The sequence below is a fragment of the Oncorhynchus nerka genome, linkage group LG27 (genome assembly GCF_034236695.1).
Source record: "Oncorhynchus nerka isolate Pitt River linkage group LG27, Oner_Uvic_2.0, whole genome shotgun sequence".
Taxonomy (NCBI): Eukaryota; Metazoa; Chordata; class Actinopteri; order Salmoniformes; family Salmonidae; genus Oncorhynchus; species Oncorhynchus nerka.
The window spans coordinates 28,241,920-28,253,881 of NC_088422.1; the positions used below are offsets into that span (position 1 = coordinate 28,241,920).

At 42.6% G+C, this 11,962-nt stretch overlaps 1 long non-coding RNA gene across 4 annotated transcripts in view; it reads left to right on the forward strand.

Annotated features, from left to right (window-relative positions):
- LOC115111022 (uncharacterized) overlaps positions 1-8,794 on the forward strand; it is a 71,142-nt gene extending 62,348 nt beyond the window's left edge. For 3 of the 4 annotated variants that reach the window (XR_010461491.1, XR_010461492.1, XR_010461494.1), the window contains exons 4-7: positions 3,070-3,171; positions 3,804-3,840; positions 4,078-8,363; positions 8,599-8,794. This is a non-coding gene — a long non-coding RNA (uncharacterized LOC115111022). The remainder of the gene's footprint in view (positions 1-3,069; positions 3,172-3,803; positions 3,841-4,077; positions 8,364-8,598) is intronic. The other variant, XR_010461493.1, reaches the window with a different exon arrangement.
- The last annotated feature ends 3,168 nt before the right edge of the window (positions 8,795-11,962 follow it).

Sequence of the window (11,962 nt, forward strand, 5' to 3'; positions counted from 1 at the left end):
TTGACATTTGAGAGAGACATACAGCGAGGCATAAAGTAATCGCAGGTGTTGATTGGGAGAGCTAGATAAAACAACAGGTGAGACAACAACAGCTAATCAGCTAACACAACAACAGCAGGTAAAATGGCGATGACTAGGCAGAGAGGGTCGGATTAACTACACACAGAGCCTGAGTTCGCGGCTGGGGCCGACAGATAAAAACTAAATAAACAGAATGGAGTACCTTGTATGAGGATTCTGTGTTATGCACTATAGCCCGATACCATACATGTGATTGAATATTATCTGCTGTTGGCTTGTGTGGATGTATATATGTGTTATGCAACATAGCTGACTTGAGACATTGTTAACAGTTTCAGGGCCATGGGCCTTTCTCATGATGTAAAAATACAGAATAACATGAAGACAGGAACTGTGCAATGAGTTGGCACATTCAGAACGTAGTGTTGCGAGAACAAACGGTCTTTCGTTAGATAACAGGAGCCAGGTGCCTGATAACTGTATATTCTACACAGCTACAACGACTGACCGCTGAAGCGCTTAGGGGGCTGGGACCAGCCTCTGCGCCAACAATCAACGATAGGCTGGGTGAGTCTAAACCACGCCCAGTCTCTACTCTGACAGGCCGGCTGGGAAGCAGGAACTACTTCTGTCATCAGAGTATATTATAATATCTTTGTCAGGAACAAGTCAGTTCTCTGTTTTGCCCTGCGAGGTGTGACAGAGAGCCCGTATATATGAAAATTGCATTTACCACTTATTGCTTAGCTAATAAAAAATACATAGTATACAATCGGTGACTCAATGTCATACTTATCCTGATACCAGATTCGAATTGACGCAACCCTGACACGTGATTAATGGACAGTCCAGCAGGCATCAGCTATGTAGCCAAGTGATCATAGTGTCCAGAGGGCAGCAGTAGATGGAACAGGGACGCCGCCACTACACTAGCAGGCGACAAGGCGTTTAAAGTTAGTAGCCCTCCGACGGAGGCCGGTTGAAAGGCACAGCGGATGGAGTATTCGTCGGCAGACCAGTCGACCAGTTAGTTTGCTAGCCGGGAGATGCGCCTGGCTCACGGCTAACTGGTGCTAGCTTCGTGGCAGTAGCGTTAGCCACTATAGCCAATCGGTAGCAGCGGTGAACCGGTGCCAAGGTCCAGAGTTTACAGCAAGGATCCGGTGGAGTATTGGGCTCTAGCCGTGTATGAGTGGGGTTCAGGTGAACAGCTGAGTAGGCCGGGAGGTGGGCCTCAGGGATAGCTTCGGTACTGGATGCCACGGTGCGTGCAAGCTAGCTGTGAGCTAGTTAGCTGCTAGCTGTGAGCTAGTTAGCTGCAAGCTGTGAGGTAGCTGGAATCCGGCGTTGTTGTGGAGAGACAGTCCGATACTGGTAGACTGGTGAGTATTATCCAGGCTAAGAACAGGGCTGGTATCTGTGCAGAAGGTAAAAGCCGCTAGCAGTGGCTAACAATGACTAAATAGCTTGTAGCTAAATATCTGGTTAGCTTCTGGAGGTTCTTAAATGTGTTCTAAAATTTAAAAAATTAAAATAATAGCGATACCGTATCACATTGGGTGAGGCTGGTTACTGGAAGGTATAATCGAATAAAAAAATCGAAAAGAGATTGAAAATAAAGTTGAAATATATATACAAAAATACAAAAGTACACGAGACACGAACCCAATGCTGACAACACAATGCCCCCTTGCGGTGCTTCAAATAATTGCATCGCTCTTACAGCTATTCTGTTACTTTGAACAAAGAGTGTTACCCCTTTACTATTAAAGTGTATTGCTCTGTTGGGGGAGTAATCTGTTTATGACTGATAATAGGACGTAACACATGGATGAGGAAAAAACAATCATTTGGATCCTACACAACACATTGTTGTTGTACCTAAATAATTCCACAAGAGGGCGACATATAAACATTTCTTAAAACCAATTAACCTCTACTGCCTTCAGTCCATGACGTCCCCGACTAACTAAAAGTCTGCGTATGCAAAAATGCTCTTTCATCATAACTCGACGTGAAAGTAGAGTCAATGTCATGCTTGACATGCTTTTCGAGATATAAAAGTAGCTATGGTGGAAGAAAAGGTAAGTGAAATATAGGGGAAGGTAGAACATGTTTTACAGTAAGTTTAAAGTTGTTATCACCAATTTAGCTCTGATAGGCCTTTGGCAATCCAAGCTTTTGGGTTCGTACTCAAGGCTACTTGGTTTAGGCCTGGCTATAGCCTGGGGATACAGTCCAATAATATCTCCCTTCTCCTGAAGTGTACACTCTCGTTCGCTTCTTCCTACAACTCTAAAATCATTGGATTGGTGGAGGCATGGGCTAGAGAGGAATATGCTACCAAATAGCACCTTATTCCCTAATGTAGGCCTACTTTTAAGGAATGGATGTCATAAGGTGAATGCACCAATTTGTAAGTCGCTCTGGATAAGAGCGTCTGCTAAATGACTTAAATGTCATGTAAATGAATGCACTATAAGGAATAGATCAATCAACTGGCTCACTAAATGGGGTACCGTAATAAATCCACAAGAGGGCGCCACACAATTAGACTAGGTTTATTTCTGTTTTGACCTGCTGAGTCGCAGTGCTTAGTGAACAGATTTCAATGTGGGCCTAGCTGTATCGAAAACGGTTGATGGGGAAATTGTGTAATCTGATCTGATCAATATATTCCCCCCCCAATATTAATGAAGGTCTAACATTCCATGACGTGGTATGTAGTTCTTAATTCGTCAGTGGCTGCAATATTGTCCTCAGTAAACTCAACATGAGTGAAAACAACACAGACAAGGACAAGTTTTTCGAGATATAAAAAATACTGTATGCTATTATGGATGAAGAAAAGGTAGGTTAAATGACACAAAATATTTGGGAATGTAACTAAGGAAAACATCATTTAAGATAACATAGGCTATTGCAAAACAAATGTATAATTCTCTCTATTAAGTCAATCACCAGTTTAGCTCTGATATGGCTGTGGCTCTATGATGTCCTTTGCAAGAATCTAATCTGACATTGACATGAAATTCCTATGTCCTTCAGGTAGTACACAGAGATGATGATGATCCCCAGAGGGAGGGGAGGGAGGTTGTTGAGGAAGAACCAGTGGCCCAGCTCAAGAAGGAGCCCAAGAAGACAGGAAAGGTAAAATGGCAGGAGTGACAGGGCAACTACTAGACTAGTAACACTCAATTGTCACAATAGCTGCATTGACCTGATGTAACATGTCTATTATTTATGATCTGGAATCTATTCTATTATATTCTATCCAAGGCAAAGAGGAAAAGTAGTGCCAAGAAGTCAGGGGAGCAGGGCACTGATACGGATGCAGGTCATAGATTTTCCCTCTGTAGTATATTGGTTCTCTAAACCTGCATATCTTAGATAAAGGTCATGTTAGAAACTGGAGTCAAACTGGAGTCAGTAAGAAATGTTGCATGGATAGTTTTATTCAATAGTCCTATTGTAGCAATTTTATCGAAGTATTGTATTAAGAGAAAGGTGTCTGACTTATCCTGAATTGGCCTATACGGTAATAAGATATTTAGGATTGAGGAATAAACACCTGGACAGAGGATCTGTTATTGAGCTCTTGGAGAAGAATGCTCTTAAGGCTGCATTCGGCCCAGGCAACATAGATAAGATGGAGGACTGCTACCCAATCCTCATCTCATTCATGCGCAATCTTACTGATGAGTATGTTAGGCCCATGTTTTGCTCTAGCCTCACATATTTTGTGCAGAAGTAACTAAAACACATTTCTTTTTCTTTTCTAGGCAATGGCAAGTGATCTATAAAGGATTTTAAAAACCTGTAAGTTTCTCCATCAGTCTTTGACCTTTGATTTGGGAAGGTTGTGTTGAATCAAGAGAGAGGAATTAACCATAGTTCTATTCTGCTATTACGTTCATTAATCTGTCATACTTCATCCAACTTTGAATTCAGTCACAGATAAGGAAAACGATGTTGATAAAATGCATTCTGTAGAATACTTTACATCAGAGTTTCATTGCCAAACCTGCTGTGTTCTGTTTTGTTTGTGCAATGCAGATGACAAAAGAACAGCTTGCAAAATTGTGCAAGACCATTGTCAACTTCATTGCACAGACCACCCTGCAGATCCTGCTGCCGGCCCTGGCCCGCATTCTAGGGGTGACAGGCTTTTATGACAACGCTGACTCACTCAAGAGGGGCTGCAGTGCAAGATCCTTCACTGCCTTTGAGCAGAAAAGACTGGAGCTCATCCAGGAAGTTAAATATTTGGCGAATGAGATGTGTAACTGTGGCGGCAGGGCTCTCTGACCAAGGTCTAGCACACCCTCTTCCAAGAGGTACTGTATGTTCCCCATAATGTGTGCGTGTGTGTGTGCAGCTAATCCTAACCCTCAAACTGATGAACAATAATTTCTCCATTTAAATATTTTCAAGCTTTCTAAAAGGTGTGTTTTGCAATATCTAATGCACACATAAAAATTACATTTAGAATACTCAATTATAATGCTTGTTAGATTTGTTAGCAGTAAGATATCGATTTTCCAACTTCAGACAGCAATTAACATACTTTGCTTGTTCATTTTAAAGTTCCCAGACCTCACTGAAAGTCCACCTGGGAATGCCAGAGGACAGTATCATCAACAGTGTCCAGGAGCAACTCTCTGACCATGAGATTTTGGCCTCTTGCCCACCTGAGCTGACCGTTGGTCTTATCAAGGAGGTGCTTGAACAGCTCAACTTGGCCCTCTCTTTGACCAGCAGTAGAACCATTTCAGGGTGGTCGTCCCTCATTGCCTCTGGTACTCAGGCCACTGAACAGATGATTAACATGGTCCAGAAGTTTCCTATGATCACACTGCTCCAGAAGACCAGTTAGATGTTGATTCCTACATTCCATTCTCAACAGAAGAGGTGATCACTGTTATTGCAGACATGGTGGATGAAATGAAAGGAGAAGATGCAGACTCGGTTAAGCTGCTTCAAGAAGTGGCTGTGAAAGTTAAAATGTTGGCATCTGGCAGTGACCTTGCAGTGGAGCAACTGGACGATGAAGACTCTTCTTTCCCAAAGGAGCTGAACTCGTGTATATCTTGCAAGGCATTGGTGAAAAACCTTGACATTCTGTCAAGTGACAAGTTCAAGACAAAAGCCTCAAAGGCTGTGAGTGAGATTCTAGTCAGATGGTTCCCCAGGGGAACCTCTGGTTTGGTTGAACATTCCCATTCATTTACTGCCACTCCCAGCTTGATGAATGCGTCTCACCCTGACACAATCCATCATTCCGTGGCCACTGGGCTCATACAGACCAATATGGATTCGGAGGCACCAAATATAATTGATAGCTTTGTTGAAGATGTCAAAGGCATTGTGAAGCAAGCTGAATTAGATAAGCCAACAAGCACCCAGAGAGATCCGCAAGTGGGACACTGTATGCCAAAGCAGAAACCCTTTCACACGTCTCGTAGACTCTGCAACAGGCTCCAGGCAAAGATAAAATAATTATTTCACAGAACGGGTGGAGCTGCATTCCAAAGGGAACAACTTCTGGAGCACACTGACTCCAGTGTTTTGCCTGGTTCAACCCTGAACTCATCTTCAGCAAGTAGGAGTGAATCACCCATAGCAGAATGCAGTTCATCTGCTGTTCCTAGTGGACGTGATTAATCTGGCTCTGTAGAAGAGAAACCATTTGAGACCAGAGCAGATTGTACTCATGGTCAGAACTCTCCTCTACTCAGTAAGAGTGAGGCCATACTGCAAGAGGTCAACACAACTGGACGTGGTGCTCTCCGCAAATGCCAGAGTGAGAACTCCCAACCTTTACTGGTTCTCTGTGATCCAAACCTGGAGCCCTGCACCAAAGAGGTCTTATCTCAGATTGTGACTGTGTATAGGTCCGAGATGGCAGATTTGGAATCAACGTCCAGTGTTGTAGAGAATTCCTCTTACAACTCCTTTGAAGTCTGTGACTTTTTGGATGGTATCATGTCTTACCTAGAAGACCTGCCCGTGTCCAGTTCCTCATCATTGGAAGGAGTAAGTGTTACTCCAGCCTCAGTCATTGAGCAGCTTTCGAGTGAAGTGTTTCAGAAGAAGGCAACCAACAAAGTCAGAAAAATACTGATCAAATCTGTCAATCTCTTCCCCAGCGAAGTCGGTTCAAGCCAGACAGATTCTCATATGTCGCCAGCATTATCCACCATTTCCTCAAAGCATACAGATTCAGTTGCTATTGAAATTATTGGATCAATTGCAAATGATCTGAAGAGCATTTTCCTGCTCACAGAGTCTCCTACTACTCTATGGCAGGCAGACTCTATGCTTCAACTGAGTGATGAGAAACCCTCAGAAGCCACGAATGCTGCAGCTGTAAGCCCCCAGACTGGTGTGGAAGTATCTGAGAAGAAAATCTGGATAACTGCAAAGACTATTTACCACAATGTGAAGGCAAAGATGAGGAATTATTTCTCATTGCAAAGACAAGCCAAAGCAACGAAGGCTCAAGCCAAAAGACCCTCAGCCATATTCTGGTTTCCATTCAGAAAGAACTGTCAAAATCTGACCAAATGGTGGCTGCAGGACAGCTTTCACAAATAGATAAAGTGGTTGGAACTATGCTGGAGAACATTGAGAAGATAAGCAGCGAATGTGGCGAGGAATTGGTCTATCAAGAGTCACTGGGGTCTTCCTCCTCGTTGTCATTCTCAACTGCCAAATCACAGAAGACAGAGTGGGAATTTGCACTCCCTGGCACTCCAATTCCTTCTGAGTTACCTGAGAGTCCTGCTCAGCCCATTGTAAGATGCTCAGTCATTGACATGAGCGAATCTACTAAGCCAAAAACAATGGTGTGTGATGCAAGAACAAGAATGTTTGCCATAGCCGATACAATCATGAAGAAGGAATATCCAGAGGCAGAAGGGCAGGTTACATCTCACTCTGATCTAACAGATGCAATAGCTAGACTGGAGGAGCTCATATCTCAGGGTAGGATTGGTGCTCTCTCCCGTGATCTCAGTCACCAAGTCAACCGCATAATTTCTGATAGCAACTTGACCCCTCTGGGACTGACAGTGGCGGCTGGAAAGAGTGCATCTGATACCATCCTTTCGAAGCTGAAGAGGAATGACAAGGTGGGGAAGCCCATAACTTACGAGCTGGTTCAGCTGTTTGTAGAGGAGTCTGTTAAGTGCCTCCTGCTTCCTAGTTTTGTGCCCTATTCAACTTCAATGACTTTGGTTCAGGGGGCCTAGGTGTTGGCTAGAGTGTCTGAAGATAGAATTTCATGCTCTTCTTCTTCATCAATATTTAGTGACACAGTCAGTCTCTTTACCAAAGTTATGGTAAGCCAGGTCATGTACTCTGTGGATTCTGATGCAGAAAGTAGAGGATCCTCTCCAACTGAATCTCTCCAAACATCTGAAACCACTATATCTGAGGTAGGCAATCTATTGAGTGGCAAGTCCTCCCCTCGGCTGTCTCCTTCTGGCGTCATTATGGCAACAAGCGAGACCTCCAATTCAGCACAAATCTTAAAGGCCAACATTGATGGAGAGGAAGTGGATACCACCAGTCATTCTGGTGTAGCTCAAAACATTGTCAGGGACGATATGTCAACCAGCCCAGACATGGTCAAAGATGTCCCACTTCCAACCCCATCCTCTGATAACTTGGGCAGTGATGATGACTTCACCGGCCTCATCAGCATGTTAGTAATGAGAATTCTAACAAAAATCGAATCCCTATCCAGCCTATCCAGAGAACTTGAGGATTCATAAAGTCTACAGAGCCGTCTATAAAAATATGTTGGGGGAGTTTGACTCTGAGAAAATCCTCCAACAGGCCGTGTCGACTCAGGACTCTTCATTTGATAGGATTCTTGTCAAGTCTTTGAGTGAAGCGCTTCTCCACAGATGTAATGAGGCATTGAGGGCAGCCTCAAGAACATCAGTCAAAACCACCGGGCCTAAGGCTCTTCCACTGGCTGAGGATGTGAGGGCTAGCAGCGGGAAATGATCTTTTCTACAAAGGCTGGTCAGGCTGACAGGCAACTTAAAGGTACAGCAAACGTATTTAAATGAACAGTTGTGGGAGATAATGTGAGTAAACAATGCTATTCAGTGTAAAAAATATAAAACCATCCATTCATTCCAAAACCAATCATAAATGTTGTTGTGCTGGTGTGGTAGGTGTGATTGTTATCATCATGAGGTTGTTCAGCTGTGACATTTCTTTAAACATGTTTTTCTCTTTAAATACTTAGCTATTCAAGAAGAGGAACAAGAAGGATTCCCACCGCTCTGAGTCAGAACAAGTACAGACCACTGCTGAAGATGGCATGCGTAAGTTCACACAACAGGACATTGTCTGATATTGGTGTACAAAGAAATGCCATTTCAAAATAACCTTACAAAGGTTATATACGCAATCAGTAGTCATCTCTTATGTAAAAGTAATTATATTCTCCAAAACTCAAGCTGTTGGTTCTCATTTATCAGTGTCAGTTATGTTGAGTTGTAACATACATTACATCATTTCTAAATTAAAGTGCATGTCAACTCTCTCTCTCTTCTGTAGTGCCCAGCATAGTGCCACATGCTGCCATGTCTGCACTGCCAAAGGATCTCCCCGCCAGCTCCCAACAGGAGACGCCTCACAAACGTCCACTTCTCGTCAGGATGTTTTCTGCCATCTCCAAAGGCCTGTTCAAGCCCTTCAAACAGTCCTTAAAGACCAAGTAACTTAAGACAATTTATTAAACGTCATTCATTGCATTAAATTGGCCTTTGTCTTCTTATGTGCTCCTGTTAACAGACCAGATTACAATACTGGTCTTTTAAATGTTAGCAGTGATAGCAACATTAACTATAGTGGTGTGTATAGCCCTTCTACACAGTCTGACTCTTCTGACACTGTGTGACATGCCCTCTGATCCAGTGATCTAGGATCTTCTGAGTGGCTTTAGGCCTGAATCTCTGCCCTCCTGCCCAAATAAATGTTTTCTCTTCTGATATATCTGCCACTGTCAGCAGCCAGCAGGGGGAAACATTTCTCCCTCATAACTAAAACACTGAGAAAGGCTTTTATCTATTGCAGCATATTCCATCTTTTGATTTAACCTATTATACGGTAGTAGTACCCATTATTTCCCAACGGTTATATCACAGGAAATGTGTTATAAAAAGTCAACTTACAGTGCATCCGGAAAGTATTCAGACCACTTGACATTTTCCACATTGTTACGTTTTCCTCTCATTAAGCTACACAAAACACCTCATGACAAAGCGAAAAGTGTAGAACATTTATTAAGAATAAAAACAGAATTACCTTATTTAAATAATTATTGAGACCCTTTGCTATGAGACTCGAAATTGAGCTCAGGTGCATCCTGTTTCCATTGATCATCCTTGAGATGTTTCTACAACTTGTTTGGAGTCCTGTGGTAAATTCAATTGATTGGACATGATTTGGAAAGAAACACAGACCTGGGGTAAGGGTATGAGAAACAATATTCTCTGATCTGATGATACCGAGATTGAACTATTTGGCCTGAATCAGGATCCTGGGAAAGATGAACGGAGCAAAGTACAGAGATGGTTGATGAAAACCTGCTCCAGAGGTTCACCTTCCAACAGGACAACGACCCTAAGCACACAGCCAAGACAATGCAGGACTGGATTCGGGACAAGTCTCTGAATGTCCATGAATGGCCCAGCCAGAGCCCGGACCGATCGAACATCTCTGGAGAGACCTGAAAAAACTGCAGCGACGCTCCCCATCCAATCTGACAGAACTTGAGAGGATCTGCAGAGAAAAATGGGAGAAACTCCCCAAATACAGGTGTACCAAGCTTGTAGCGTCATACCCAAGAAGACTCGAGGCTGTAATCGCTGCCAAAGGTGCTTCAACAAAGTACTGAGTAAAGGGTCTGAATATTTGTAAATGTGATATCAGTATTTTATTTTTAGTACATTGTTTTATTATTTTTTAATCAAAAAGCTGTTTTTGCTTTCTTATTATGGGTTATTATCTGTAGGGGGGGACGACGACGATTGAATCAATTTTAGAATAAGGCTGTAACGTAACAATGTGGAAAAAGTCAAGGGGTCTGAATACTTTCCGAATGCACTTTATGTAATGAAAATATTAGCTGGTTGCCACTATAGATAGCTAGGTTATCCAGTGCAGTGGTAATACTGCCTTTCTTGGGAGATAACGTAGGATGCGTGCTTATCCGGGTGCCAGAGACACAATCACAAGCTTTCTTCAGACTACATAGCTCAAACTTACAACGTAAAGATATGATTATCACTACTTAGGTCAGACCAGATATTGTGTATAAAAACAAAACACTTTATTACAATTAGGCTGAAAAAATCCAATGAAAACACAACTACTTTACAAGTACAAATGTTTTCCTTATTCATTGTTATTTACAGTTTTTTTTTTTTCAACATCAATTTAAAAAATGGCATATTTATGAGAAAACACAATATACTAAAGTACATGTTTACAGTGTATTTGTTACATAAACATAATAGACTGAAAGGAAAATGCATTATTATCCATTAAATATCTGAAGGTTACAAAAAAAAAAACTAAATGTTACATTTAAGAGTCAAGCTCCCTCTTATGCAAACAATTAAGGAGATAACTTTTAGGGACACTTCTGTCAATGTTAAATTGATACATTGAAAAGAGTTATGTGAATGTGTTTCCACAGGTAAAAATGCATTCACTAATGACTCAGGGCTTTGATGTCTGTGAATAACTTTCACAATGACAATTAGCATGAGGACGGTAGGCAATGCAATGCATCTGTACTACTGAGATGTAGTCTCATTAATATGCATTACTTTATCAAGATACCTTTTTTTAACAAGAAGGGTGTTTTCTATATCTACCAACTATGAAATTACAGACATAAACGGTAAGCATGAGAATATTATCATCAAGACGGACAGGGACAATGTATGAATACACAAAACATTATTCAAATGGACATTCCCCAAATGAGCTATGCACCAGCCCATAGCCACAGGATATCTATGGAGTAACATTAATATATTCATTAATGTAAAAAAATCCATGAATATTGTTTTTCTGCTTTTCTGATCTTAAACCTCCCCCTGGATGTTGGTCCAGGGGAGACCTTCTGAAACAGTCGCTAAGGAAACAGCCGACAGTTACTGTGTTGAAGATAGATGATGACAGGTCATTCCTTTACATGGAGCAGTTCCTTAAACCAGGTTAGATTCAACACAGCCACCTCAGACTGGACTCCACTACTCCTTCATAACGCTGGATCTCTTCATAATGCTGCTCCTCAGTCACTGAATGCATTTACACTGATGAGATGTTCTGCTTAGCCTAGCTGAAAGGGGAGCTCTAACTAGTCCTGTGGGCACCTAGCTGCTGCCCCCGCTGGGCTTGGCCTGGGTCTTGCCCCTCATGGCCCCTCTGTGAGCCTGGCCCTTGGCTGGCTGCTGCTGTACTGGGGACTCTGCTGCAGCGGAAACTGGGGCCTGTTGGGCCGGGCTGTGAGGAGGAGGGGTCTGTATCTGAAGCGAGGCAGCTGCAGTCACCACCTGCTGCTGGAGGAGCTTCTGCTGAACCACCTGGGCTGTGGCTGTGCCTGCTGGAATCATCTGGACCTGGGGATGTAGTCTGGGTCAGGGCCACCGTCAGGGGCTGGATCTGTTACGAGACAGGAAGACATTAAATCAGACAGAAGACAACATGTTATAAAGTGTAAGTTGATCACTCGTGGTTGTAATCTGTTGGCACCGTCCCTGTCCGGGTGTCACTTCTGTAGCATTATTGTTAGAGTGTATGATTGTTTTTTTATTTATTTTAACTTTAGGCAAGTCAGTTAAGAACAAATTCTTATTTACAACGACGGCCAGAGGAACAGTGGGTTAATTGCCTTGTTCAAGGGCAG